Genomic DNA, 26949 nt, shown 5'->3' on the forward strand with positions numbered 1-26949 from the left:
ACAAAGAGGGGGATATTCAATGCTTGTCGCGGTAAAAAAAAATCCCGATAGATATTCAAAACTGTACTCCCAGACGAAGGTTGCGTACCGAAACGTATGTTGGAGTGGTGCTATCCCGGTTTCTGCCATCTGCTGCTGTACTACTGTATATCTTTACATTGGTCTGTATGTCTGCAATATACTGTTCTTGTTTACATCCACATTGCACTTTGTACTATATGTAGCACCTTGGTTTCATCTGAAATAGATGTAATATTGATTTGTTATTGTGCAATCATTTGGATATGTGCAATTAGTGTGCTGCTTTACATAATAATTTGTATTCATTGTATTGTAGCTGATACGGATAACAATATACTTTATATACTACAGTCTATGTCTTATGTGCAGAGCCGGTGATACCACAGTTTTTGTTGCTGTATTCCTCTTTGATATTATGCATTTTCTACTATTATTGCATTGTATATTTTAGGGAATGAATAAACTTAGCACTTTATGTGTTTTATAAGTGGCTCCATTTTCTCTTTCTATATTCAAAACTGTGTACGTTGGTTTTCTGCAAGGTTTGCACGGTTCACGTCAAAACTGCTAAAGTGGGCGTGTCGATGTAATTTGAGAATTTACTATATATTTTCAAAGGCTGTGTAGACAATTTGCTTGAAAAATATCATGTAAAATTCACACCAGCTCTCAGGTGGTGTAAAAGTTCTATGATTTAAATTTTTTTTTTATTTTGTACTAAATGTTATGTTAAATGCCTAGACAATTCTCTGAAATACCTCCCCTCTCCTCTTACTCCTTTGCTCTTAAATTCTGCTTTCACTCCAGGTCTCCTCTCTTCTAATTTCTTCTGGTGGACGGAGAAACGTCTAGATTTTCTAGTTCGGAAATGCCTGATGTCTCAAGAGGATTTTCGGAATACTCACCATCCTCCACACTCTGAACTGTTTCGTTTCCACCAGGTTTTCTCTTTTCTTTGCTCCTTGGCTCCAGGTACACTGTCTATTTCTTCCACTGTTTTGGAGAATGTTGCCCAATACTCTCCCCTCCATTCGGGCTGGTTGTCCCATCTATATGTGGTCCTCAATGCCCCTCCTAAGGATCGAAAATTACCATTCATGCTCAAATGGGAAGAGGATTTTCACTTTGAAGTGCCCTTGCAGCGATGGCAGGTTTGCTGTGAGGCTGTGAATAAATGGAGTTGGCAGGTGTCTCTTATGGAGACTTCTCTGAAGATCTTACATAGGACTTATTATGTCCAGGGCCAGATTAAGGCTGCCTGGAAGATGGAGCACTTCATTATGATGACCCCCGACAGTCCCCCTCCCCTTCAGCTGAGTGGAACAGGAGTCAGGCCCCCGTTAAAATAAAACGGGCTGCATGGTCTAAAATCACTTTAGTTCAGGTCACTCTTTGCAAAGCTACAACCTCCATTATTTCTGGAGAGCCTCATTCATTATAGGAGTTGTGTTGTAGTTTTGTAACAGCTGGAGCCTCATATACAGTGTCATCCATTATTACTGCAAAACTTAGAAGTGACGCGAGACCTAATAGGACAGTCAGGAGAATACACAAACATAAAATGACTCACAGGAGACATCTTCTCTGTTGTCTTTCCTTTTCTTCTTCATCTGGTCCAGACGCCATGTCTTTTCCCAGCTCCATCTTCCCCTGTAAAGTTCGACGCTCATCATTCCACCCCTGCTCATCGTTCCACCCCTGCTCATCATTCCACCCCTGCTCATCATTATCCCCCGCTCATCATTACCCCCCTGCTTATCATTCCACCCCTGCTCATCATTCCCCCCCCACTCATCATCCCCCCCTGCTCATCATTACCCCCCTGCTCATCATTTCCCCCCTGCTCATCATTACCCCCCCCTGCTCATCATTCCCCCCCTGCTCATCATTCCCCCCCTGCTCATCATTCCCCCCTGCTCATCATTCCCCCCTCATCATAACCCCCCTGCTCATCATTACCCCCCTGCTCATCATTACCCCCCCCTGCTCATCATTACTCCCCCCTGCTCATCATCCCCCCCTGCTCATCATTACAGCCCCTGCTCATCATTACCCCCCTGCTCATCATTACCCCCTTGCTCATCATTCCCATTCCCTGCTCATCATTACCCCCCTGCTCATCATTCCCCCCCCTGCTCATCATTCCCCCCCCTGCTCATCATTCCACCCCCTGCTCATCATTCCACCCCCTGCTCGTCATTCCCCCCCCTGCTCGTCATTCCCCCCCTGCTCGCCATTACCCCCCCCCCCCGCTCGTCATTACCCCCCGCTCGTCATTACCCCCCCCCCCCCTGCTCGTCATTACCCCCCCCTGCTCGTCATTACCCCCCCCTGCTCGTCATTACCCCCTCTGCTCGTCATTACCCCCCTGCTCGTCATTACCCCCCTCTGCCTCATCATCCTCCCCCGCTCATTGCTCCCCCCCTCCTCCTGCTTTTTCTATTTTTCATATTTACTTACCTGGCCGCGCTTGGCAGGGGTGTAATGAAGAAAACTGTGCCCTGTAGCGGCGCGGCTGCCGGAAATGAGTGATGTCCCTGACACTGTGCAGAGGAGCCGCAGGAGACGTCACTCGTCACAGCCCACATGACCCGACGCATCACCTGAGCCTGCCGAGCGCGGCCAGGTAAGGAAATATGAAATATAGAAAAAGCAGGAGGAGTCCGGGGTGGGCCCACAGGAGCCGCCGCTGGTCACTGTTTTAAAGTGGCCGCGGCCGGGCTATCGGAGGCCCCAATACGCTACTAAGCAGCCCGCAGGGATGTCCCGAATGTGATGGGGCCCCCTGCGGGCACGGGGCCCAGAGCAGGTGCTCCATAAGCGCCAATAATGATCCGGCCCTGATTATGTCCCCGCTAGATTACATGTTATGTTTCCTTCCTTATCTCCTTATTGTTTCCGGGGGTGTCCCACTATGGGTGATATGTCCCCCACTTGGTGGAACTGCTCGGTGGTCCATGCATTTTGGAAGAGGGTGGTGGATCTCATACTTGCTATTACAGGGTTTTCCTGTCCCTTTACACCTTCCTTTTGTTTGTTAAGTGATAAGCCATCCCGTATGTCTTTCCGTCTTTTTCGTCTGTCCAACTTTATGTTACTGGCTGCAAGGATCCATATTGCCTCCGGATGGAAACAACCTGATTTATTGTGGGATGCTTTTATTGCATGCATTAATGTAATTATACTTTTTGAAAAGCTTTCGGATATCTATGAGGACAGGGTGGAGGGATTTCAAAAGGTCTGGGAGCCCTGGATATCTTCTTTGTATTGCCCTGATCTTAGGTACACTATGGGCCTCATTTACTAAGGATCCTTTCACACTAAGAGCATTCATACATTATTAAACATCTGTTTTCTGTGTAAAAACGGATGTATAATAATGGATGAAATAACTGTTGCTAATGGCTGAATAATGTCAGTCAAAATAACGGGCATATTCATCCATTATAACATCCCTCATTTTAACACCTCTGCCTGCAGACTACCACAGCTGGGACTACTACTACTCCCATCATGGAACAGACTTGTTTCCATGATGGGAGTAGTAGTTCCCCGGCTGCGGGAGTCTGCCGGTGGCTGGGGAGGCTACATTAGTGTTTGTACTACAAACCCCATCATGGAACAGACTCTGTTCCATGATTGGGTTGTAGTACAGGGGCTGAGGGATTGATCGCACCGGGTCTCACTTCTGAGCCCAATGCGATTAGAAGTTATTAAACAGGGGAGTGGGCAGCATGCTCCACTCCACTGCGATGTACGATGTATTTTACTCAAATTTTTAAACTCCCCTTTTGAAGCCCTGAATGGCTGGTACTGAGGAGCCATTCAGGGCTCCCGGCGGGGTTTTCAAATAGAAGCGCTGTGTTGGGGAAAGATATATAGAATCGCTGGGGGGGGGGTAATATATCTGGCCCCCACAGTGCTTCATATATATGTTCCCCCCGCAGTGCATTTTTATATGTTCCCCCACAGTGCATTTATATATGTTCCCCCCCCCCCCCGCAGCTCTATCATACGCCCCTGGCAGCGATATGAATGGAACGTATTCTACAGTAGTGCATCTGGCTGGCGCGATGCACTGCTGAAAGAATACTTGTCATTCATAGCACTGCAGTGGCATCTGTATATAGATGCGCTGCAGGGGTCAGACATATATCCACATTCATAGCGCTGCAAAGGTATTTGATTATAGAAGCGCTGTGGGGGGCCAGACATATGGATATATGTCTGACCCCTGCAGCGCATCTATATACAGATGCCGCTGCAGAGCTATGAATGACAAGTATTCTTTCAGCAGCACATCGTGCCGGCCAGATGTGCTGCTGTAGAATACTTCTCATTCATAGCGCTGCCGAGGGCTTATGATAGCGCTGCGGGGGGAACATATATAAATGCGCTGCACGGGGAACATATATAAATGCGCTGCGGGGGGAACATATATAAATGCCCTGCAGGGGGAACATATATAAATGCGCTATATAAATGCGCTGTGGGGGGGCAATATATATATAAGCGCTGTGGGAACCAGACATATAGCACCTCCACATCCCCAGCGATTCTATATATCTATATATATCTATCTATTCTATATATCTATATATATCTATCCCCACCGCAGCACTTCAATTTGAAAACCCTGACTGGAGCTCTGAATGACTCCTCAGTACTGGCCATTCAGGGCTCATAGCAGGGAATTTAAAAATGAAAGTAAATACATCAAACATCGCAGGGGAGTGGAGCGTGCTGCCCGCTTCCCTGCTTTATAACTTCTAATCACATCGGGTCTCAGAAGTGAGACCCAGTTCGATCAATCCCTCAGCCCCTGTACTACAACCCCCATCATGGAACAGAGTCTGTTACATGATGGGGATTGTAGTACAAACACTAATGTTGCCTCCCCAGCCACCGGCAGACTCCCGCAGCCGGGGAATTTCTACTCCCATCATGGAAACAAGTCTGTTTTATGATGAGAGTAGTAGCAGTCCCTCAGCACTGTAGGAGTCTGCTGATGTCACCTCTTCTGAGCATGCTCAGAAGTAATAATGGATATTATAAATCAGGTGCAAACGGATGACATAAAGGCTCATCCGTTTGCCATAGACTTCAATGTTAAAAATAACAGCCCTTAATTTACCCGTTTCCTGTGACGGAAGAAAAATTTGTGCATATTCCATTTTTTCCTCTGTCACAACTAATGTCAGTTATTCATGACGGACCATAACGGGTCATAACGGTTAATCAAAAAACCCATAGACTTGAATGGGATTTTGTAACGGACGTTTAACATCCGTTTTCAAGCTTTTCTAACGGATGAATTTTATAATGTGAAAGGGGTCTAAGCTGAAACCGACCAGTTTTTGTCGGGTTATTTTGGTGCAGTGTGTCTGCTACATGTCTGCGACAGTGTATGCCGGGAAAATCAGACAAACCCGACATTGCAGTGTGAAAAGCCAAAAAGGGGGCGTGGTCTGTTGCAAAGGGGGTGTGGTCAACTCAAAAGGGGGCGTGGTTTCACAACACGACCTTTTTACTATTGAATTCACAGAAAATCCTGTGGATAAATGGCTGGAAATTTCTACCTAGAAAAAGCTGGTCAGAAAATGTTCCGGACATTTCCCAGTAGTAAATAGAGAGGAATCCTGCAAGTCTGAAACAACTTTTCCCACTAGTAAAAACATGACACTCTTAGTAAATGAGGCCCTATGTCTTTGTATTAGTATTTTAATTGGGGGACTGTTTTTTTCATTATTTTCTATTACTCGAGGCTTGTATGGTTTGTTTATTTTGTTGTTATATTCTACTTAGTTATCTTTTTGCCTGGGTTGCATGCCAGATACTGTCATATTACAATGTCTTTATAATTCAACTCTAAACAAACTTGCTCGGTTTTTTAACTAAAAGCCTAGACAAACAATATATAGTTGTATATAACTATTAAAAGCAGTTTAACCCCTTAAGTACTCATATAATTTAGCACTTAAGGACCAATTATAATTTTTTTTTTATTAATTGTACATTATTCTTTTTTGTAGCACTCATTTAAAGTCCTAAAGCTTTTATTTTTTCACCTACATACCCATATAAATGACATTAAAGACCAGGCCATTTTTATATTTGCATTTTCGTTTTTCCTTCCTCAGATATAACTTGGCCTGCCTGTTTTCTCCCGGTTTTCAATTTTGGTGCATAGCTCAAAAAAAAAGAATTTTAGCTATTTGTCGCGAAAAATTTAAAAGATGGCACAATTTTTTTTTTACCATATATTCAAGAAAAGGGGAGGGGTTGAGAATCCCAAGTAAATTAATAGTTAACGTAAAAGAAAAAACGTGCAGAAAAATACATCAACTTTTGAATATGCCTGCCAAAGTGTTTACTAAAACAGATAAATTCAAAGAGCTGATGGGTCTTCTGATTGGGCCCTGCGGTTACTTCTAGTGGTCCTGATCAGCAACCTCCACCAACTGACCCACACATAGTGACTGGATCAAAGTTGATCAACTGTATGCTATTAGCCGAAGCCCCTATCTGACGATTCCAGTCGGGGGATGCACGGTACAGAGTGGGATAACGTCACAATGCCAGTTCCCCCTTCCCAGGACGTACCCTTACATCCTGTAATGGGAAGGGGTTCATGTGGACCCTTCAACAAAAGACATGGGTGTAAATAACACATGTCTAGATAGGGCTAGTCAAACAAATTTCAGATATAAGACTTTTTCTTAATATCAAAATGAGGCTCAAGTCCCCAGAGGCTGTCCCTTACATAGCAGGAGCCCAGTTATGTCTAGCCCATGTCCTCTTTATCACCACTCCACAGCCCACTTGCATTTGCCTACCCTATTTGACTGACAGCCACTAAAAAAACTACATGGTCTGGGCTTACCTGGGCTCTTGCTCTGCTAGGGATGACATTTGCAAAGAACAAAAAGGCACATTTCTCAGCCCTGGAGAGGACTATAGAGATAAAACGGGTCCCGCTGTCAGATCTCCTGGTTCTCACTTCTGTGCTGCTCTTCCTCCTTCTGATGACGTCCCAATCCCGGGGCTGTGTGGGAAGCAGAATGTTTGTTTTTCTATGAATTTACTGTATATGGTAGGCATCAACCTAACTTTTACATTCACCTGGAAAACCCCTTCAAAGGGTTATTCCGTGCCAGCACTGGGACCCCCGCGATCAGATATCTTATCCCCTATCCTTGGATAGGGAATAACATGCTTTTCGGCAGAGTACCCCTTTAAATCATATCCACATATAACAGTATGAAGGGCTACCATTACAACCTCATAGTATATGGAATTTACTGGAAGTGTAAGTGGCGTGACTCTATAACTTCTTTAGATTTGTAATGCATTCTGTCTGTCCTCTGCCAGGGAACAAGGATTTTTTTTTTTTTTAAGCATTTATTGTTTGTTTTTTTTGCAAATCGTAAACAAAAAAAAATGCAACTAATGTCTGGAATTAATTCTCTCCCTCTGCTATTCCTATTCTAAGACAATTAAAAAAAACTGAAGTGCATGCGACAAGTGTGCATCACTTTTATTTCTGCTTAGTTTTATTCATGCACGTCCTGCACAAAGTATTGAACATAAACCTAAAGCTACTGTATATTTTCAACACATGCACAAAAGTTCTGCACACAGATGTAGTATACAAAATACTTTTAAGTGACCAATATGAAGAGTACAAAATGCTTAAATAAATGAGACCACATTTCAAGTGTTCCGGTCTATAAGGAAAGCAATAAGAGGAAGAAAAAAAATAATGCTCAGGACATTAAAGAGTGAAATAGACTATGAGGGCTGGAGAATGCTAATGCTGCATAAAACCATCAGGGGAGAGTCCCTTGAGGTCCTGTGAATAGCTTCCAACATAGCTACAAAAGCACTCAACTCTAAAGTCATCTTCGGGTTTGTGTTTGAAATTATAAATAACTCTAATTCAATCCAATTGTATTCCCTATGCATACAAGGGACTTATTAACATGCCACAAAGATTTATTGTTTCTGACACCTGTAGTAAGAACCTTGATCAAATATTAAGACCTTATGTAACTGTGTTTTCTTTGTATACGAGAGAAACCTATGATAAGACCACAATACACTAAAAAGTATAGACATTAAACTGGCAAGTGTTCAGGTAATACAGAATAAATAGAGAGAAGTGCTTATATATAAAACATTAGGATGTTTAAAGGCTATCGGACTTAAATTAAAGAACACAATGTTTCTTTTTTTATCAGCTTTGCTAGTTTTTAATATCGAACCTGTCACGCCGCAGGCACTTTATGGTGCAATAGATGAAAATGCTGATTTTGCAGTCAAGACTTCTCGTCACACTATTATTCTATACTTTTTTTCAGTAGAACATATGGAATTAAACTTATAATGCAATGAAAACCACAGTATTTGGCTTCAGTGACGTTATATTTTCCATAAAAATTTATTTATGAAAGGTTATATACTAGATCCCTTTCTATTTATGCACCAAACTGGTTGTTATAGACACACTTGCAGTAATGTGATATTCCTCTACTGTAGCAGCTGCTTTAAAGATTTTAAGGTCTAGACAGACATCCACATGTAGAAAATGTATCTCTTTAGGACCATTTAGTATTTCCAAACAGCATTTTGCAGTTATTAGATACTTTTGGTTGCAGTTGTAGTTCTCATTAACTTTGTTTCAATTTATTGTTAATTTCAGCCTTAAAAATAGAGTTGCATGTGACTGTCAGTCTGCTATCCGACTCCTACCCCACCACGATTGTCTGACTCTACCTACCACCCTTAACCAACTTATGTCTGTGCCAATCTCACCATGCCTGCTGTTGTCCCCATCTACCCACCAGCTATGTGCCCATCTGTCCATGCCTCTGCTCTGTCTGTATCTCTCATGCTCTGATTATCCCATCTCCTTTGCTCTGTGCCCATCTCACTGTGTTCACCAATTGAACCTTACTCTCAGGGTAAACATTAGCATTCTGTCAAAAATGTATGTCAACTTATACTGCAGTGTCCTGGAAGTGGCCCATTCACTTTAATGATCCAAATGTAATCAACAAGCAACTATGGTCCATTTCCTGCATGTATATGTGTCACGATGCCGGCTGGCAGGAGGTGGATCCTCTGTGCCAGAGAGGGATTGGCGTGGACCGTGCTAGTGGACCGGTTCTAAGTTGTCACGATGCCGGCTGGCAGGTAGTGGATCCTCTGTGCCAGAGAGGGATTGGCGAGGACCGCGCTAGTGGACCGGTTCTAAGTCACTACTGGTTTTCACCAGAGCCCGCCGCAAAGCGGGATGGTCTTGCTGCGGCGGTAGTGACCAGGTCGTATCCACTAGCAACGGGTCACCTCTCTGACTGCTGATGATAGGCGAGGTACAAGGGAGTAGACAGAAGCAAGGTCGGACGTAGCAGAAGGTCGGGGGCAGGCGGCAAGGTTCGTAGTCAGGGTGGATAGCAGAAGTTCTGGTACACAGGCTTTAGACACACAATACGCTTTCACTAGGCACAAGGGCAACAAGATCCGGCAAGGGAGTGCATGGGAGGAGGTTAGATATAGTCAGGGACCAGGTGGAAGCCAATTAAGCAAATTGGGCCAGGCACCAATCATTGGTGCACTGGCCCTTTAAGTCCCAGGGAGCTGGCGCGCGCGCGCCCTAGAGAGCGGAGCCGCGCGCGCCAGCACATGACAGCAGGGGACGGGAACGGGTAAGTGACCTGGGACGCGATTCGCGAGCGGGCGCGTCCCACTGTGCGAATCGCGTCCCCAACGGCCATGACAGTGCAGCGCTCCCGGTCAGCGGGACTGACCGGGGAGCTGCAGGGAGAAAGACGCCGTGAGCGCTCCGGGGAGGAGCGGGGACCCGGAGCGCTAGGCGTAACAGTACCCCCCCCCTTAGGTCTCCCCTTTTTTTTGTCCGGTGACTGCCTCCCCTGGGATGAGGACACCGGGAAGGAATGGATGGTTTCCTCAATGGCAGGCAGTACAGCAGGAGTAGGAATGGGGAGGGAGGGCAGAGGGTGAAGCTTGGCACGGGGCAGGGGGACACAAGGACGGGAGCCATGAGGGGACACAGAGGCTTGCCTGAAGGGACTGGGAGGGGGGGAGAGGCATTTTCTGTGGCAGGCAGAGTCCCTAACGACTTTAGGGGGACCGGATACAGGAGGAACCACAGGGTCACGGCAGGGAGTACTGGGAACTGGTTTAAGGCAGTCCTTGGAACAAGAGGGACCCCAAATCTTGATCCCCCCAGTGGACCAGTCCAGGGTTGGGGAATGGTGTAGAAGCCAGGGTAGTCCAAGGAGAACTTCGGAAGTGCAATTGGGAAGGACAAAAAATTCAATTTTCTCGTGATGAGGTCCGATGCACATTAGGAGGGGCTCCGTGCGGTAACGCACGGTGCAATCCAACCTGGCTCCGTTGACCGCAGAAATGTGGAGTGGCTTGACAAGACGGGTCACCGGAATGCGGAATTTATTCACCAAGGACTCCCGAATAAAATTCCCAGAAGCACCAGAGTCCAGGCAGGCCACGGCTGAGAGGGAAGAGCTGGCTGAAGTAGAAATCCGTACAGGCACCGTGAGACGTGGAGAAGCCGACTTAGCATCCAGAGACGCCACACCCACGAGAGCTGGGTGCGAGCGTGCGTTTCCCAGACGTGGAGGACGGATAGGGCAATCCACCAAAAAATGTTCGGTACTGGCACAGTACAGACAAAGATTCTCTTCCTTACGGCGATTCCTCTCTTCCAGGGTCAGGCGAGACCGATCCACTTGCATGGCTTCCTCGGCGGGAGGCCTAGGCGCAGATTGCAGTGGAGACTGTGGGAGAGGTGTCCAGAGATCTAAGTCTTTTTCCTGGCGGAGCTCTTGATGTCTCTCAGAAAAACGCATGTCAATGCGAGTGGCAAGATGAATGAGTTCATGTAGATTAGCAGGAGTTTCTCGTGCGGCCAGAACATCTTTAATGTTGCTGGATAGGCCTTTTTTAAAGGTCGCGCAGAGGGCCTCATTATTCCAGGAAAGTTCAGAAGCAAGAGTACGGAATTGTATGGCGTACTCGCCAACGGAAGAATTACCCTGGACCAGGTTCAGCAGGGCAGTCTCAGCAGAAGAGGCTCGGGCAGGTTCCTCAAAGACACTTCGAATTTCCGAGAAGAAGGAGTGTACAGAGGCAGTGACGGGGTCATTGCGGTCCCAGAGCGGTGTGGCCCATGACAGAGCTTTTCCAGACAGAAGGCTGACTACGAAAGCCACCTTAGACCTTTCAGTAGGAAACTGGTCCGACATCATCTCCAAGTGCAGAGAACATTGCGAAAGGAAGCCACGGCAAAACTTAGAGTCCCCATTAAATTTGTCCGGCAAGGACAGGCGGAGGCTAGGAGTGGCCACTCGCTGCGGAAGGGGTGCAGGAGCTGGCGGAGGAGATGATTGCTGCTGAAGTTGCGACTGAAGTTGCTGCACAATGGTGAATACTTCCGACAGCTGGTGGGTTAGATGGGCGATCTGTCGGGATTGCTGGGCGACCACCGTGGTGATATCAGAGATATAAGGCAGAGGGACGTCAGCGGGATCCATGGCCGGATCTACTGTCACGATGCCGGCTGGCAGGTAGTGGATCCTCTGTGCCAGAGAGGGATTGGCGAGGACCGCGCTAGTGGACCGGTTCTAAGTCACTACTGGTTTTCACCAGAGCCCGCCGCAAAGCGGGATGGTCTTGCTGCGGCGGTAGTGACCAGGTCGTATCCACTAGCAACGGGTCACCTCTCTGACTGCTGATGATAGGCGAGGTACAAGGGAGTAGACAGAAGCAAGGTCGGACGTAGCAGAAGGTCGGGGGCAGGCGGCAAGGTTCGTAGTCAGGGTGGATAGCAGAAGTTCTGGTACACAGGCTTTAGACACACAATACGCTTTCACTAGGCACAAGGGCAACAAGATCCGGCAAGGGAGTGCATGGGAGGAGGTTAGATATAGTCAGGGACCAGGTGGAAGCCAATTAAGCAAATTGGGCCAGGCACCAATCATTGGTGCACTGGCCCTTTAAGACCCAGGGAGCTGGCGCGCGCGCGCCCTAGAGAGCGGAGCCGCGCGCGCCAGCACATGACAGCAGGGGACGGGAACGGGTAAGTGACCTGGGACGCGATTCGCGAGCGGGCGCGTCCCACTGTGCGAATCGCGTCCCCAACGGCCATGACAGTGCAGCGCTCCCGGTCAGCGGGACTGACCGGGGAGCTGCAGGGAGAAAGACGCCGTGAGCGCTCCGGGGAGGAGCGGGGACCCGGAGCGCTAGGCGTAACATAAGTCACTACTGGTTTTCACCAGAGCCCGCCGCAAAGCGGGATGGTCTTGCTGCGGCGGTAGTGACCAGGTCGTATCCACTAGCAACGGCTCAACCTCTCTGGCTGCTGAAGATAGGCGCGGTACAAGGGAGTAGACAGAAGCAAGGTCGGACGTAGCAGAAGGTCGGGGCAGGCAGCAAGGATCGTAGTCAGGGGCAACGGCAGAAGGTCTGGAACACAGGCTAGGAAAACACAAAGGAACGCTTTCACTGGCACAATGGCAACATGATCCGGCGAGGGAGTGAAGGGGAAGTGAGGTATAAATAGGGAGTGCACAGGTGAACACACTAATTGGAACCACTGCGCCAATCAGCGGCGCAGTGGACCTTTAAATCGCAGAGACCCGGCGCGCCCGCGCCCTAGGGAGCGGGGCCGCGCGCGCCGGGACAGGACAGACGGAGAGCGAGTCAGGTACGGGAGCCGGGATGCGCATCGCGAGCGGGCGCCACCCGCATCGCGAATCGCATCCCGGCTGGAGACGGTATCGCAGCGCACCGGGTCAGTGGAGCTGCCCGGAGCGCTGCGGTAGCGAGAGTGAAGCGAGCGCTCCGGGGAGGAGCGGGGACCCGGAGCGCTCGGCGTAACAGTACCCCCCCCCTTGGGTCTCCCCCTCTTCTTAGAGCCTGGGAACCTGAGGAGCAGACTTTTGTCTAGAATGTTGTCCTCAGGTTCCCAGGATCTCTCTTCAGGTCCACAGCCCTCCCAATCCACCAAAAAGAACCTTTTTCCTCTGACCGTCTTGGAGGCCAGTATCTCTTTCACTGAGAAGACGTCAGAAGAACCGGAGACAGGAGTGGGAGAAACTAACTTGGGAGAGAAACGGTTGATGATGAGTGGTTTAAGAAGAGAGACATGAAAGGCATTAGGAATACGAAGAGAAGGAGGAAGAAGAAGTTTGTAAGAGACAGGATTAATTTGGCACAAGACTTTGAAAGGACCAAGATAGCGTGGTCCCAGTTTGTAACTGGGGACACGAAAGCGGACATATTTAGCGGAGAGCCATACCTTGTCTCCGGGAGCAAAAATGGGGGGAGCTCTTCTTTTCATATCGGCAAACTTTTTCATGCGAGATGAAGCCTGTAAAAGAGAATTTTGGGTCTCTTTCCATATGGTGGAAAGATCACGAGTCACTTCATCTACAGCGGGCAAACCAGAGGGCAAGGGAGTAGGGAGGGGGGGAAGAGGGTGACGGCCGTACACCACGAAAAATGGGGATTTGGAGGAAGATTCAGAGACTCTGAAGTTATACGAGAATTCGGCCCATGGTAGAAGATCTGCCCAGTCATCCTGGCGGGAGGAAACAAAATGGCGTAAATAATCACCCAGGACCTGGTTAATTCTTTCCACTTGCCCATTGGATTGAGGGTGATATGCAGAGGAAAAGTTTAATTTAATCTTGAGTTGTTTACAGAGAGCCCTCCAGAATTTTGACACGAATTGGACGCCTCTATCCGAGACAATCTGCATGGGCAAGCCGTGAAGACGAAAAATGTGTACAAAAAATTGTTTTGCCAACTGAGGCGCTGAAGGAAGACCAGGAAGAGGGATGAAATGTGCCATCTTGGAGAATCGATCAACGACCACCCAAACAACAGTGTTGCCACGGGATGGAGGTAAGTCTGTAATAAAGTCCATACCAATCAGAGACCAAGGCTGTTCGGGGAAAGGCAGAGGATGAAGAAGGCCAGCGGGCTTCTGGCGAGGAGTCTTATCCCTGGCACAGACAGTGCAGGCTCGCACAAAATCCACAACATCCGTCTCCAGAGTCGGCCACCAATAGAAACGAGAGATGAGTTGCACGGATTTCTTGATACCCGCATGACCTGCGAGATGGGAGGAGTGACCCCATTTGAGGATTCCGAGGCGTTGGCGTGGAGAAACGAAGGTCTTCCCTGGAGGAGTTTGCCTGATGGAGGCTGGAGAAGTGGAGATCAGGCAGTCAGGGGGAATGATGTGTTGCGGAGAGAGCTCTACTTCCGAGGCATCCGAGGAACGAGAGAGAGCATCGGCCCTAATGTTCTTATCGGCAGGCCGAAAGTGAATTTCAAAATTAAATCGGGCAAAGAACAGAGACCACCTGGCCTGGCGAGGATTCAGCCAGGAGAGGTTCTTGTGATCGGTGTAAATAATAACGGGAAATCTTGATCCCTCCAACAGATGCCTCCATTCCTCAAGTGCTAATTTAATGGCTAGAAGCTCTCGGTCCCCGATGGAGTAGTTCCTCTCAGCCGGAGAGAAGGTCCTAGAAAAAAAACCACAAGTAACAGCATGCCCGGAAGAATTTTTTTGTAGAAGGACCGCTCCAGCTCCTACAGAGGAGGCATCAACCTCCAATAGGAAGGGTTTAGATGGGTCAGGTCTGGAGAGCACGGGAGCCGAAGAAAAGGCAGGCTTGAGCTGTTTAAAGGCGTCTTCCGCTTGAGGAGGCCATGACTTAGGATTGGCATTCTTTTTGGTTAAAGCCACAATAGGAGCCACAATGGTGGAAAAATGTGGAATAAATTGTCTGTAATAATTGGCGAACCCCAAAAAACGTTGGATAGCACGGAGTCCGGAGGGGCGTGGCCAATCTAAGACGGCAGAGAGTTTATCTGGATCCATTTGTAGTCCCTGGCCAGAGACCAAGTATCCTAGGAAAGGAAGAGATTGACATTCAAACAGACATTTCTCCATTTTGGCATAAAGTTGATTGTCACGAAGTCTCTGAAGAACCATGTGGACATGCTGGCGGTGTTCTTCTAAGTTGGCAGAAAAAATCAGGATATCGTCCAGATATACAACAACACAGGAATATAAGAGATCACGAAAAATTTCATTAACAAAGTCTTGGAAGACGGCAGGGGCGTTGCACAGGCCAAAGGGCATGACCAGATACTCAAAGTGTCCATCTCTAGTGTTAAATGCCGTTTTCCATTCATCCCCCTCTCTGATGCGGATGAGATTATAGGCACCTCTTAAGTCCAGTTTGGTAAAGATGTGGGCACCTTGGAGGCGATCAAAGAGTTCAGAGATGAGAGGTAGGGGGTAGCGGTTTTTTACAGTGATTTTATTAAGACCGCGGTAGTCAATGCAAGGACGTAGGGAGCCATCTTTTTTGGACACAAAGAAAAATCCGGCTCCGGCAGGAGAGGAGGATTTGCGGATAAAGCCCTTCTTTAAATTTTCCTGGATATACTCAGACATAGCAAGAGTCTCTGGGACAGAGAGAGGATAAATTCTGCCCCGGGGTGGAGTAGTGCCCGGGAGGAGGTCAATAGGACAGTCATAAGGCCTGTGAGGAGGTAAAGTCTCAGCTTGTTTTTTGCAAAAAACATCCGCAAAGTCCATATAGGCCTTAGGGAGACCGGTTACAGGGGAAACCACAGGGTCACGGCAAGGAGTACTGGGAACCGGTTTAAGACAGTCCTTGGAACAAGAGGGGCCCCAACTCTTGATCTCCCCAGTGGACCAATCCAGGGTTGGGGAATGGTGTTGAAGCCAGGGTAGTCCAAGGAGAATTTCGGAAGTGCAATTGGAGAGGACCAAAAACTCAATTTTTTCGTGGTGAGGTCCAATGCACATTAGGAGGGGTTCCGTGCGGTAACGCACGGCACAGTCCAATCTTTCATTGTTAACGCAATTGATGTAGAGAGGTCTGGCGAGACTGGTCACTGGGATGTTGAACCTGTTGATGAGAGAGGCCAAAATAAAGTTTCCTGCAGATCCGGAGTCCAAGAAGGCCTTAGTGGAGAAGGAGAAGGTAGAGGCAGATATCCGCACAGGCACAGTAAGACGTGGAGAAGCGGAGTTGACTTCAAGGACTGTTTCACCTTTGTGCGGAGTCAGCGTACGTCTTTCCAGGCGGGGAGGACGGATAGGACAATCCTTCAGGAAGTGTTCGGTACTGGCACAGTACAGGCAGAGATTCTCCATGCGGCGTCGTGTCCTCTCTTGAGGTGTCAGGCGAGACCGGTCAACTTGCATAGCCTCCACGGCGGGAGGCACAGGAACGGATTGCAGAGGACCAGAGGAGAGAGGAGCCGGGGAGAAAAAACGCCTCGTGCGAACAAAGTCCATATCCTGGCGGAGCTCCTGACGCCTTTCGGAAAAACGCATGTCAATGCGAGTGGCAAGATGAATGAGTTCATGTAGATTAGCAGGGATTTCTCGTGCGGCCAGAACATCTTTAATGTTGCTGGATAGGCCTTTTTTAAAGGTCGCGCAGAGGGCCTCATTATTCCAGGATAGTTCTGAAGCAAGAGTACGGAATTGTACGGCGTACTCGCCAACGGAAGAATTACCCTGGACCAGGTTCAACAGGGCAGTCTCAGCAGAAGAGGCTCGGGCAGGTTCCTCAAAGACACTACGAAATTCCGAGAAGAAGGAGTGTACAGAGGCAGTGACAGGGTCATTGCGGTCCCAGAGCGGTGTGGCCCATGACAGAGCTTTTCCAGACAGAAGGCTGATTACGAAAGCCACCTTAGACCTTTCAGTAGGAAACTGGTCCGACATCATCTCCAAGTGCAGGGAACATTGTGAAAGAAAGCCACGGCAAAACTTAGAGTCCCCATCAAATTTATCCGGCAAGGATAGTCGTAGGCCTGAGGCGGCCACTTGCTGCGGAGGAGGTGCAGGAGCTGGCGGAGGAGATGATTGCTGAAGCTGTGGTAGTAGCTGCTGTAGCATCACGGTCAGTTGAGACAGCTCGTGGCCTTGTTGCGCTATCTGTTGTGAGTGCTGGGCGACCACCGTAGTGAGGTCAGCGACATCTGGCAGAGGTACTTCAGCGGGATCCATGGCCGGATCTACTGTCACGATGCCGGCTGGCAGGAGGTGGATCCTCTGTGCCAGAGAGGGATTGGCGTGGACCGTGCTAGTGGACCGGTTCTAAGTCACTACTGGTTTTCACCAGAGCCCGCCGCAAAGCGGGATGGTCTTGCTGCGGCGGTAGTGACCAGGTCGTATCCACTAGCAACGGCTCAACCTCTCTGGCTGCTGAAGATAGGCGCGGTACAAGGGAGTAGACAGAAGCAAGGTCGGACGTAGCAGAAGGTCGGGGCAGGCAGCAAGGATCGTAGTCAGGGGCAACGGCAGAAGGTCTGGAACACAGGCTAGGAACACACAAAGGAACGCTTTCACTGGCACAATGGCAACATGATCCGGCGAGGGAGTGAAGGGGAAGTGAGGTATAAATAGGGAGTGCACAGGTGAACACACTAATTGGAACCACTGCGCCAATCAGCGGCGCAGTGGCCCTTTAAATCGCAGAGACCCGGCGCGCGCGCGCCCTAGGGAGCGGGGCCGCGCGCGCCGGGACAGGACAGACGGAGAGCGAGTCAGGTACGGGAGCCGGGATGCGCATCGCGAGCGGGCGCCACCCGCATCGCGAATCGCATCCCGGCTGGAGACGGTATCGCAGCGCACCGGGTCAGTGGAGCTGCCCGGAGCGCTGCGGTAGCGAGAGTGAAGTGAGCGCTCCGGGGAGGAGCGGGGACCCGGAGCGCTCGGCGTAACAATATGTTTACTTAGTGTGACTCAAAAGTGTGGTATACTGTGCTTTAGAGTCCTACAATAAGATACAACAGTGAATTAAATACAATATTTGAATCTGAAAACCTCACTGTTGCAATTCACTCCTTCCCAGGTGTGGCAATTCATATTGTCTACCTGCTTGACAGTTGGGTTTGGCATTTTTTCCCCTGACCCTGGCGTTTTGCTGTGATCTGGCAGTTTTTCCAAATCACAGCAATGCTGAGACTATGGCATTTTTTCTTTAAAAACACCATAGTTTTAGCATCCTCGGAGAGGAGTGATGCATAGCACTCCTACATTCCTCTGCAGCCATACAGCATTTTTCAGTGCAGCATGCTGCACTGGAAAATGTCCCTGCATAGACCAGAACTTTAACTGTGCTCGCGGCTACAGAGCCAGGAGAACAGCTGATGCTGAGCAGTAGTTATACGTCGTATATCTACTGCCGAGCAAGAACTTACAGTGAGCCTACAATGTGTATACAATATACACATTGCTGGTTCACTTAACCCCCTGCTGAGCTGTGCGTTATGTGCCAGCCAAGCAAGGAAAGCGTTAACTTACAGTGTACACTTTGGGCAGTATACACTATTTACAGCTATCTATAGATAGCTGTATATAGTGTATACAGAACACAAGGTCCACTTAACTCCCTCACTCCTGTCACTGCCGGGTCCGTGTAGCTCTGCCTGTAGTGGTGATGTCATTAGGGGCAGAGCTACAGACAGGAGGCAGAGTGGTAAGTGTGAGGCTCTGTTCACATTGTATGTTTTGTATAATGTGAACAAACAGGGAGACTCCAGCTGTTGCTAAACTACAACTCCCAACATGCCCAGACAGCCAAAGGCATGTAGTTGTAGTTTTGCAAAAATTGGAGGCTTTCTGTTTGGGAAGACATTGCACTATGGGTGCTCTCCTCAGCAGAGAGTGTCAAAAATACAGAGGATTCCGTGGACTACTGCTTATGAACTGGATTTTGAGTGCTGTGTGGTAGTGTTTTTTAAAATAAAATATTTTTTCCGATGTGTCCTGTTTTTTTTTTTTTTATTTATTGAATTTTCAGGCTTAGTAGTGGAAGCTGTCTAATATACGGAATCCATTACTAAGCCAGGGCTTAGCGGTAGCCCCCAAAACAGCTAGCACTAACCCCCAAATATTGCCCCGGTACCCACTGCTAGTGTTGGGTGTGAATATTCGCATTTCAAATTTTTAGCGCGAATATTGTGAATATATTCGCTACATATTCGAAATGACGAATATTCACATTTTTCCACATGTGCGCATATTCACATATGTTCATATTCGCATATGCGAATATTCACCTATGCGCATATGTGAATATTTGCATATTCCTTCTTTTCACTTGTGGGCCAATTAGAATGATGCGAATACACATGTCAGAGGTTATCAACAACATCCCTAGCAACCAATAGTAAAGTTGCCCACCCACTCACTGTTTTCTTCCTAGAATACGCGAATATTCGCATATGCAAATATAACGAATACCCGAAATTCGCGAATATAGGACAATTATTCATCTATATATTTGCGAAATATCGCAAATTCCAACATGGGCAATGCTGCTCATCACTACCCACTGCCACAAGGGTACCTGGAAGAGCCGCTACCAACAGGCCCGGAGCATCAAAAATGGCGCTCCTGGGCCTAGGTGGTAACAGGCTGGCATTATTTAAGCTGGGGAGGGCCAGTAACAATGGTCCTCGTCCACCCTGGTAACGTCAGGCTCTTGCTGCCTGGTTGGTATCTGCCTGGGAATAGAAATACGGGGAACCCTATGCGTGTTTTTTTTTTCATAAATAAATAAAAACACATAGGGTTCCCCGTATTTCATTCTCAGCCAGATACCAACCAAGCAGCAACAACCTGATGTTACCAGGGTGGGCGAGGACCATTGTTACTGGCCCTCCCCTGCGTAAATAACACCAGCCTGTTACCGCCTAGGGCCAGGAGGGCCATTTTTGACACTCCGGCCCTGTTGGTACCGGCTCTTCCAGGCACCCCTGTGGTGGTGGGTACCAGGGTAATAATTGGGGGTTATCGCTTGCTGTTTTTGGGGATAACGCAAAGCCCTTGCTTAGTAATGGATTCCGTCAATAAGACAGCTTCCACTAATGAGCCTGAAAATTCTATTAAAAAAATGACACATTGGAAAAATTATTTTATTTTAAAAAACACTCCCCCACAGCCCTTGTTAGCCATTTTATTAAAAGAAAAAAAAATCTCGTTCAATGCCGTAGTCCACCAAATCCGCCATAATCCTCTTCCTGCATGGATCTGAAACAAGAAGAGAGAAAAAATACCGAAAATAGGTTAGTACATTTTTGGCGCTCTCCGCTGGGGAGATAATGCAATGTCTTCCCAAACAGAGAGCTTCCAATTGTTGCAAAACTAAAACTCCCAGTTTAGCTACAGCTGGAGTCTTCTTGTCTGGGAAGACACTGTCATAAGGTTCTGTTCACATTATACAAAATGTACAATGTGAACAGAGCCTCACACTTACCATTCTGCCTCCTGTCTGTAGCTCTGCCCCCTTATAAGGGGTCAGAGCTACACGGACCTAGCGGTGACAGCAGCGAGGGAGGTAAGTGGACCTTGTCTACTGTATATCCTGTATACTGCCCAAAGGGGCTATAGGAGCAGGGAGTCCTGTCAGTATAGAAATGGGATTTCCGGCTCCTATATAATATAAATGGGTACACTATGCACTAGGGATCAACCGATATCGTTTTTTTAGGGCCGATACTGATAATCAGTGGAGGTTAGGGCCGATAACTTATACCTATATTCCGGTATAAGTTATCGGCAATTTATCCCCGGGTGACACCGCTGCAGATCATTGATTTAAAGCGGGCGCTTTAAATCAATGCACTGCAGTGGCTTTTGCGGTGCCATAGACCGCCGCCGCCACCCGCTACTCTCCCCCTGCCTGTCCGGGGGTCCTGAGTCCTATCACCACCACCCCAGCACCGCTCCCGCACCGCTCCCCCCACCGCCGCACCGCTCCGCGCCCCCTACCGCCGCGCCGCACACCCCACTCAACATCTGGCTCTGGTGGCGTCCTCCTGAGCTGTCACTGTGCGCACTGGCGGTGACGTCACGTCGCGCACGTCACGTCACTCGTCATTGCGCACAGCGTAACTCAGGACGCAGCGACACGGTGCGGCGGGTCGGGCGGAGGCGGTCGCGGTGCGGCGGGTCGGGGGGGGGCGGTCGCGGTGGGGTGGGGGCAGTGCGGGGGGTGGGGCATTATCGGCTTATCGGCAAGGTAATTGCCGATACCAATAATGCCCAAAATCGTGATTATCGGCCGATAATATCGGCCAAACCGATAATCGGTCGATCCCTACTATGCACCCCTGTATACTATACGCCCGGGGGAGGGGAGCAGTGATGCTGTACATCACTCCTCACCTCCTTGCATACTGCAGACCTGGCGCTCTGAATCCGACCCCCAGAGTGGAACCTGAAGACAGTAAGAAAACTGCCACAGGGGACAATATTGGCCGTTTCCACGCACCAGAAATAACACCAGAAAAACTGCCAAAACGTAGGAAAAAGCTGTGGCAGTGTTCTGGCGTTTTTGCTGGCATTTTTTTAAGTGTAAAAAAAAAACAAGTGGAAACTTAGCCTTAATAAAAATAAATAAACCTGGACTTACTTCCCGCTGCCATCAGTATGGCTGTCCTGCTCTCCACTCTGGTCTTCTTCCTGCTTCTGGGAGTCGACACACAACATTGCAGCTCAGATAATCACTGGCCTCTGCAGTATCTCGCCTTGGCCAGTGACTGCCTGACTGTAATATGACAGATTGGGCACGAGCACCAGGAAGAAGACTATTGTGCAGCAAATTTTACATGAGCTTCAACATGCTTTAACAACAATGGAGTGCATTACTTACTGTTTTCTTTGAGACAACAGTACCTGCTTATTCCAGGTATTTTTGAAGCTCTCCACAAGTGTCCTTGGCTCTTGGACAACTCTTCTGATTATTCTTCTTACCTGGTGGAGGCAAATTTATGGGGAAATAACTGTCTTTCCCCTTTGTATTATGGTCAGAACAGAGCTCATTGGACATTCAGAAGCTTAGAAATGTGCCTGTAACCAACACCATAGTTATGTTTTTTAACAATTAGGTTGTAAAGGTCTTTAGACAGTTCTTTGCTTTTACTCATCATAAGATGTGTCCTGTATGAGACCTTGGCAATGAGACCTTTTTGTAGCCATCAGTAAGGACTGAACCATTTGATAGTAATTTGTATTGACAAGTGGCTGGATTGCTTTTTAATAACTGATAGATTTCAGCTGTTGTGTGTGCTTTCCATGACTTTTTGCACCTCACTTTCTTCATGTGTTCAATACTTCTTCCCTGTGTCATTTCAAATATTACACATAATTTCATTTCTATGCTTATTTGTTTTAATTATGTATGTTTGGATTACTTGGGTTGTTAACAACATCTGGCGAAAAATGTAATGTCAGTTCACCTTTGGAAAATATATTTAGTGAGATACATGGTGACATGTTCAATACTTATTTTACCCCCTGTACCAATTTGTTTCTCATAATGTGACATTCAGAAGTCTGTCTACTAAGGATCAATTTACTAAGTTCATATCTTTGCACTAGCTATATCATCATCGCACATGGTCTGTGTCGTGTCACATTTTGAAGTGCACCAAAGAAGTGGCTCTAAAAGTGTTTAGTCTAATTCGAGATTATCATCTATGATAAGAGTGTTGAACACTATACTATCCTTTCTAGCACATACGTAGTAATAAATATCTAATACTTTTGATACATGTGGTGCTAAAATGCAGGTGCAGCAGACATAGTAAATGTGGGCCCATATGTGTAGGAGAGACAACCCCAAGGTTTAGTGAGACTGCTTCTATAGAAGTCTAGGTGGAGTAATTACATATTACATTTTCTAAGATACATAAATACTTGGGATGTGCATTGTACATCAATCTCAGCTGAAATAAACTGTAGACTTTTTTTTTTGTCTGCCACTAGATGGCAAGAGTGAGCTCTGTCACAATGAAGTCTAATGGCTATACAAGATGAATAAAGTCACCTCAAACTTGTTCACATGAAACTAGAAAGTAAGCAATGAAAATAAAGCTCTGAGCAATGCTGTGAATTGTGAGCAGCTTCACTAAACTTTTTTACAGCATTTTAATATTGTAGTTTAATTAACCTGGAAGCTGCAAAACTCACAATCACAATGTTACTTTACAAATGTAAAACCTTCCGATCGTCCAGCAACAGCTTTATTAACTGACTAGTGGAAGTCATAGGATTGAGCTTATATATATATATATATATATATATATATATATATATGTACTTGGCTTTTCCTCATTGGTGGAACTACTCTCAACAGAGGTTATAGTCTGCAGGGCAGTGTTGTAACAAAAATCCATACAAGCTCTCCACTAGAAGGGAAAAAGCTTGCTCCTCACTGCTCCCTTCTGAAGATTACATCCCTTCAATTTAAAGGGGTACTCCCCCCTAGACATGTTATCTCTATCCAAAGGATTAGGGATAAGATGTCTGATCACGGGGGGTCCAGCCACAGGGACCCCCACGATATCCGGGGCGATGCTGCAGCGTTACGGTCATGAAAGCCTGGGGCTTCCGTGGTTGTGATGTCACGCCATGCCCCCTCCATTCATGTTTATGGGAGGTGGCGTGACGGTTAGTACACAGCCATCATGCCTCCTCCCATAGACATGAATGGACGGGGCGTGGCGGCTGTGTTCACCAGTCACCTGCCACGGAGCGGCCGGACCCCCCGCGATCAAACATGTTATCCCCTATCCTTTGGATAGGGGATAACATGTCTAGCAGCAGAGTACCCCTTTAATGAACGTTTTGAGAAAATAGTACATGTTATATAGCATTAGTTTACATGACCATTTTCATGAGCTCTGCATGGGCACGTTGATATCTGAGTGACAATGAAAGCGGAGTTCTGCACTCTAAGGCTGCAATGGAACTGCATCTGCTTACATAGAATACATAGAATGCAGCCTCAAAGATATGGGGATCTAGGTAAGCCTTAACCCCTTTAGGACCAAGGCCATATTGGCCTTAAATGGGTACTGCAGTGGAAAACTTTTTTTTATCAACTGGTGCCAGAAAGTTAAACAGATTTGTAAATTACGCAATCACAAACAATGTAGAAAGAAAATATGTCCACACTTACCAAGATGTTCAGATGCAATTCATGCTTTATTCATGGCACGATAAGAAGAACAAAGTCCATAAACAGAATCACCCGGGGTGCAGGGAGGGAATGCGGCTACCAGCCGGTAGCCGGAGCAGGAGCGTATCAGCAGAACGACAGCGCGGTTTCGCGTCACAGACGCATCATCCGGTTCCTGATTCCTTGGAATCCTCGGTCAGGTAAATACAGGTGAAGGGAGGAAGGGGAGGAGTGACCCAATCACCAGTGTATGAAAATACATGACTTAAAATATCATAGACAAAAGGATAAATCCAATAGAATAACTGAAAACTATATCTTGCTGTATTCATAGAAAAGAGCTAAAATCGTTTCTTTCATTAAGACCTAATGGTCCTAAAGCTTTAAGTCTTCTAATCCATTTTGTTTCGCATTGGAGTCATTTTTGATGTCTGTCTATACCTTGCGGTTGTGGCGCGATATGTTGTATATCTGCAAATTTGATTTAATTGATATTATTGTTATGGTGTGTTTCCATATGGGAAATAAAATGAGTGGCACCTATCTTGGTTCGTAGTGAATATATGTGTTCACGAAAACGAGTATTAAGATTTCTCTTGGTTTTGCCTATATAGAAATAACCGCAGGTACATAAAAGACAGCAAACCACAAAATTCGTTTTACATGTAATGAATTGATTAACACTAACTGTAAAGCCACCTAATGTAATTTATTTTTTTCTCAGATTATAAATACAATAATTACAGTGTACGCATTTAAAATTACCTTTAGGTATATTATAATTCAACCAATTTTGTTCAGTATTGGAATTTTTCTTTTTTTTGAAGTTTAATGTAATCGAAAATACAAGAAAACAAGAAATTTATAACAATAGTCCCATGAATAATATTATTCAAAATGCCATTTTATCCAATTGGTATATGCTAGAACAAGACCCGCTCATTCAAGAAACAGCCAAAAACAAGCCCATTATAACTTTTAGGAAAAACAAAACCATTTTCGATTACATTAATCTTCAGAAAAATTCCAATACTGAACAAAATTGGTTGAATTAAAATATACCTAAAGGTAATTTTAAATGCGGACACTCTAATTATTGTATATACAATCTGAGAAAAAAATATATTAAAAATATATTACACTAGGCGGCTTTACAGTTAGTGTTAATCAATTCATTACATGTAAAACGAATTTCGTGGTTTGCTGTCTTTTATGCACCTATTTCTATACAGGCAAAACCAAAAGAAATCTTAATACCCGTTTTCGTGAACACATATATTCACTACGAACCAAGATTGGTGCCACTCATTTTATTTCCCATATGGAAACACACCATAACAATAATATCAATGAAATCAAATTTGCAGGTATTCATCATATCGCGCCACCACCGCAAGGTATAGACAGACATCAAAAATGACTCCAATGCGAAACAAAATGGATTATAAGACTTAAAGCTTTAGGACCATTAGGTCTTAATGAAAGAAACGATTTTAGCTCTTTTCTATGAATACAGCAAGATATAGTTTTCAGTTATTCTATTGGTTTTATTCTTTTGTCTATGATATTTTAAGTCATGTATTTTCATACACTGGTGATTGGGTCACTCCTCCCCTTCCTCCCTTCACCTGTATTTACCTGACCGAGGATTCCAAGGAATCAGGAACCGGAGGATGCGTCTGTGACACGAAACCACGCTGTCGTTCTGCTGATACGCTCCTGCTCCGGCTACCGGCTGGTAGCCGCATTCCCTCCCTGCACCCCGGGTGATTCTGTTTATGGACTTTGTTCTTCTTATCGTGCCATGAATAAAGCATGAATTGCATCTGAACATCTTGGTGAGTGTGGACATATTTTCTTTCTACATTGTTTGTGATTGCGGAATTGCTTATTCCTGTTAGTGTCCTGCACCCCATGTTCTTTTTGATCACCGGGACTTTACAGCTGTTTATTGCTTTATTGAGCTTGCCATAGCTCTATCTTCCCGCTAGATCTGGTATAGTGCCCATCCCCCACTCTCTTTCCCGTTTAGATTTGTAAATTACTTCTATAAAAAATTCTTAATCCTTCCAGTACTTATTAGTGGCTGTATACAACAGAGAAAAATCTTTTATTTTTGGATTTGCTGCTAATAAGTACCTGAAGGATTAAGATTTTTTAATAGAAGTAATTTACAAATCTGTTTAACTTTCTGGCATTAGTTGATTTAAAAAAAAAAATAAAATTCCACCGGGGCACCCCTTTAACCCCTTAACGACGCAGGACGTATATTTACGTCCTGCGCCGGCTCCCGCGATATGAAGCGGGATCGCGCCGCGATCCCGCATCATATCGCGTGAGTCCCGGCGCTAATCAACGGCCGGGACCCGCGGCTAATACCACACATCACCGATCGCGGCGATGTGCGGTATTAACCCTTTAGAAGCGGCGGTCAAAGCTGACCGCCGCTTCTAAAGTGAAACTGAAAGTATCCCGGCTGCTCAGTCGGGCTGTTCGGGACCGCCGCGGTGAAATCGCGGTGTCCCGAACAGCTGATCGGACACCGGGAGGGCTCTTACCTGCCTCCTCGGTGTCCGATCGACGAATGACTGCTCCGTGCCTGAGATCCAGGCAGGAGCAGTCAAGCGCCGATAATGCTGATCACAGGCGTGTTAATACACGCCTGTGATCAGGATGAAAGATCAGTGTGTGCAGTGTTATAGGTCCCTATGGGACCTATAACACTGCAAAAAAAAAAGTAAAAAAAAAGTGTTAATAAAGGTCATTTAACCCCTTCCCTAATAAAAGTTTGAATCACCCCCCTTTTCCCATAAGAAAAATAAAACAGTGTAAAAAAAAAAATAAATAAACA

General features: G+C 46.7%; 1 protein-coding gene and 1 long non-coding RNA gene across 2 annotated transcripts in view; one reads left to right on the forward strand and one right to left on the reverse strand.

Annotated features, from left to right (window-relative positions):
• Positions 1 to 26949, forward strand: part of TRABD2A (TraB domain containing 2A) — a 157199-nt gene that overhangs the window by 26154 nt on the left and 104096 nt on the right. The window lies entirely within an intron of this gene.
• The window catches only part of LOC130271282 (uncharacterized), a 39726-nt gene continuing 19687 nt past the window's right edge, over positions 6911 to 26949 (reverse strand). The window contains exon 5 of the long non-coding RNA XR_008843562.1: positions 6911 to 7066. This is a non-coding gene — a long non-coding RNA (uncharacterized LOC130271282). The remainder of the gene's footprint in view (positions 7067 to 26949) is intronic.

The sequence above is a fragment of the Hyla sarda genome, chromosome 1 (assembly GCF_029499605.1).
Source record: "Hyla sarda isolate aHylSar1 chromosome 1, aHylSar1.hap1, whole genome shotgun sequence".
In the NCBI taxonomy this organism is placed as follows: Eukaryota; Metazoa; Chordata; class Amphibia; order Anura; family Hylidae; genus Hyla; species Hyla sarda.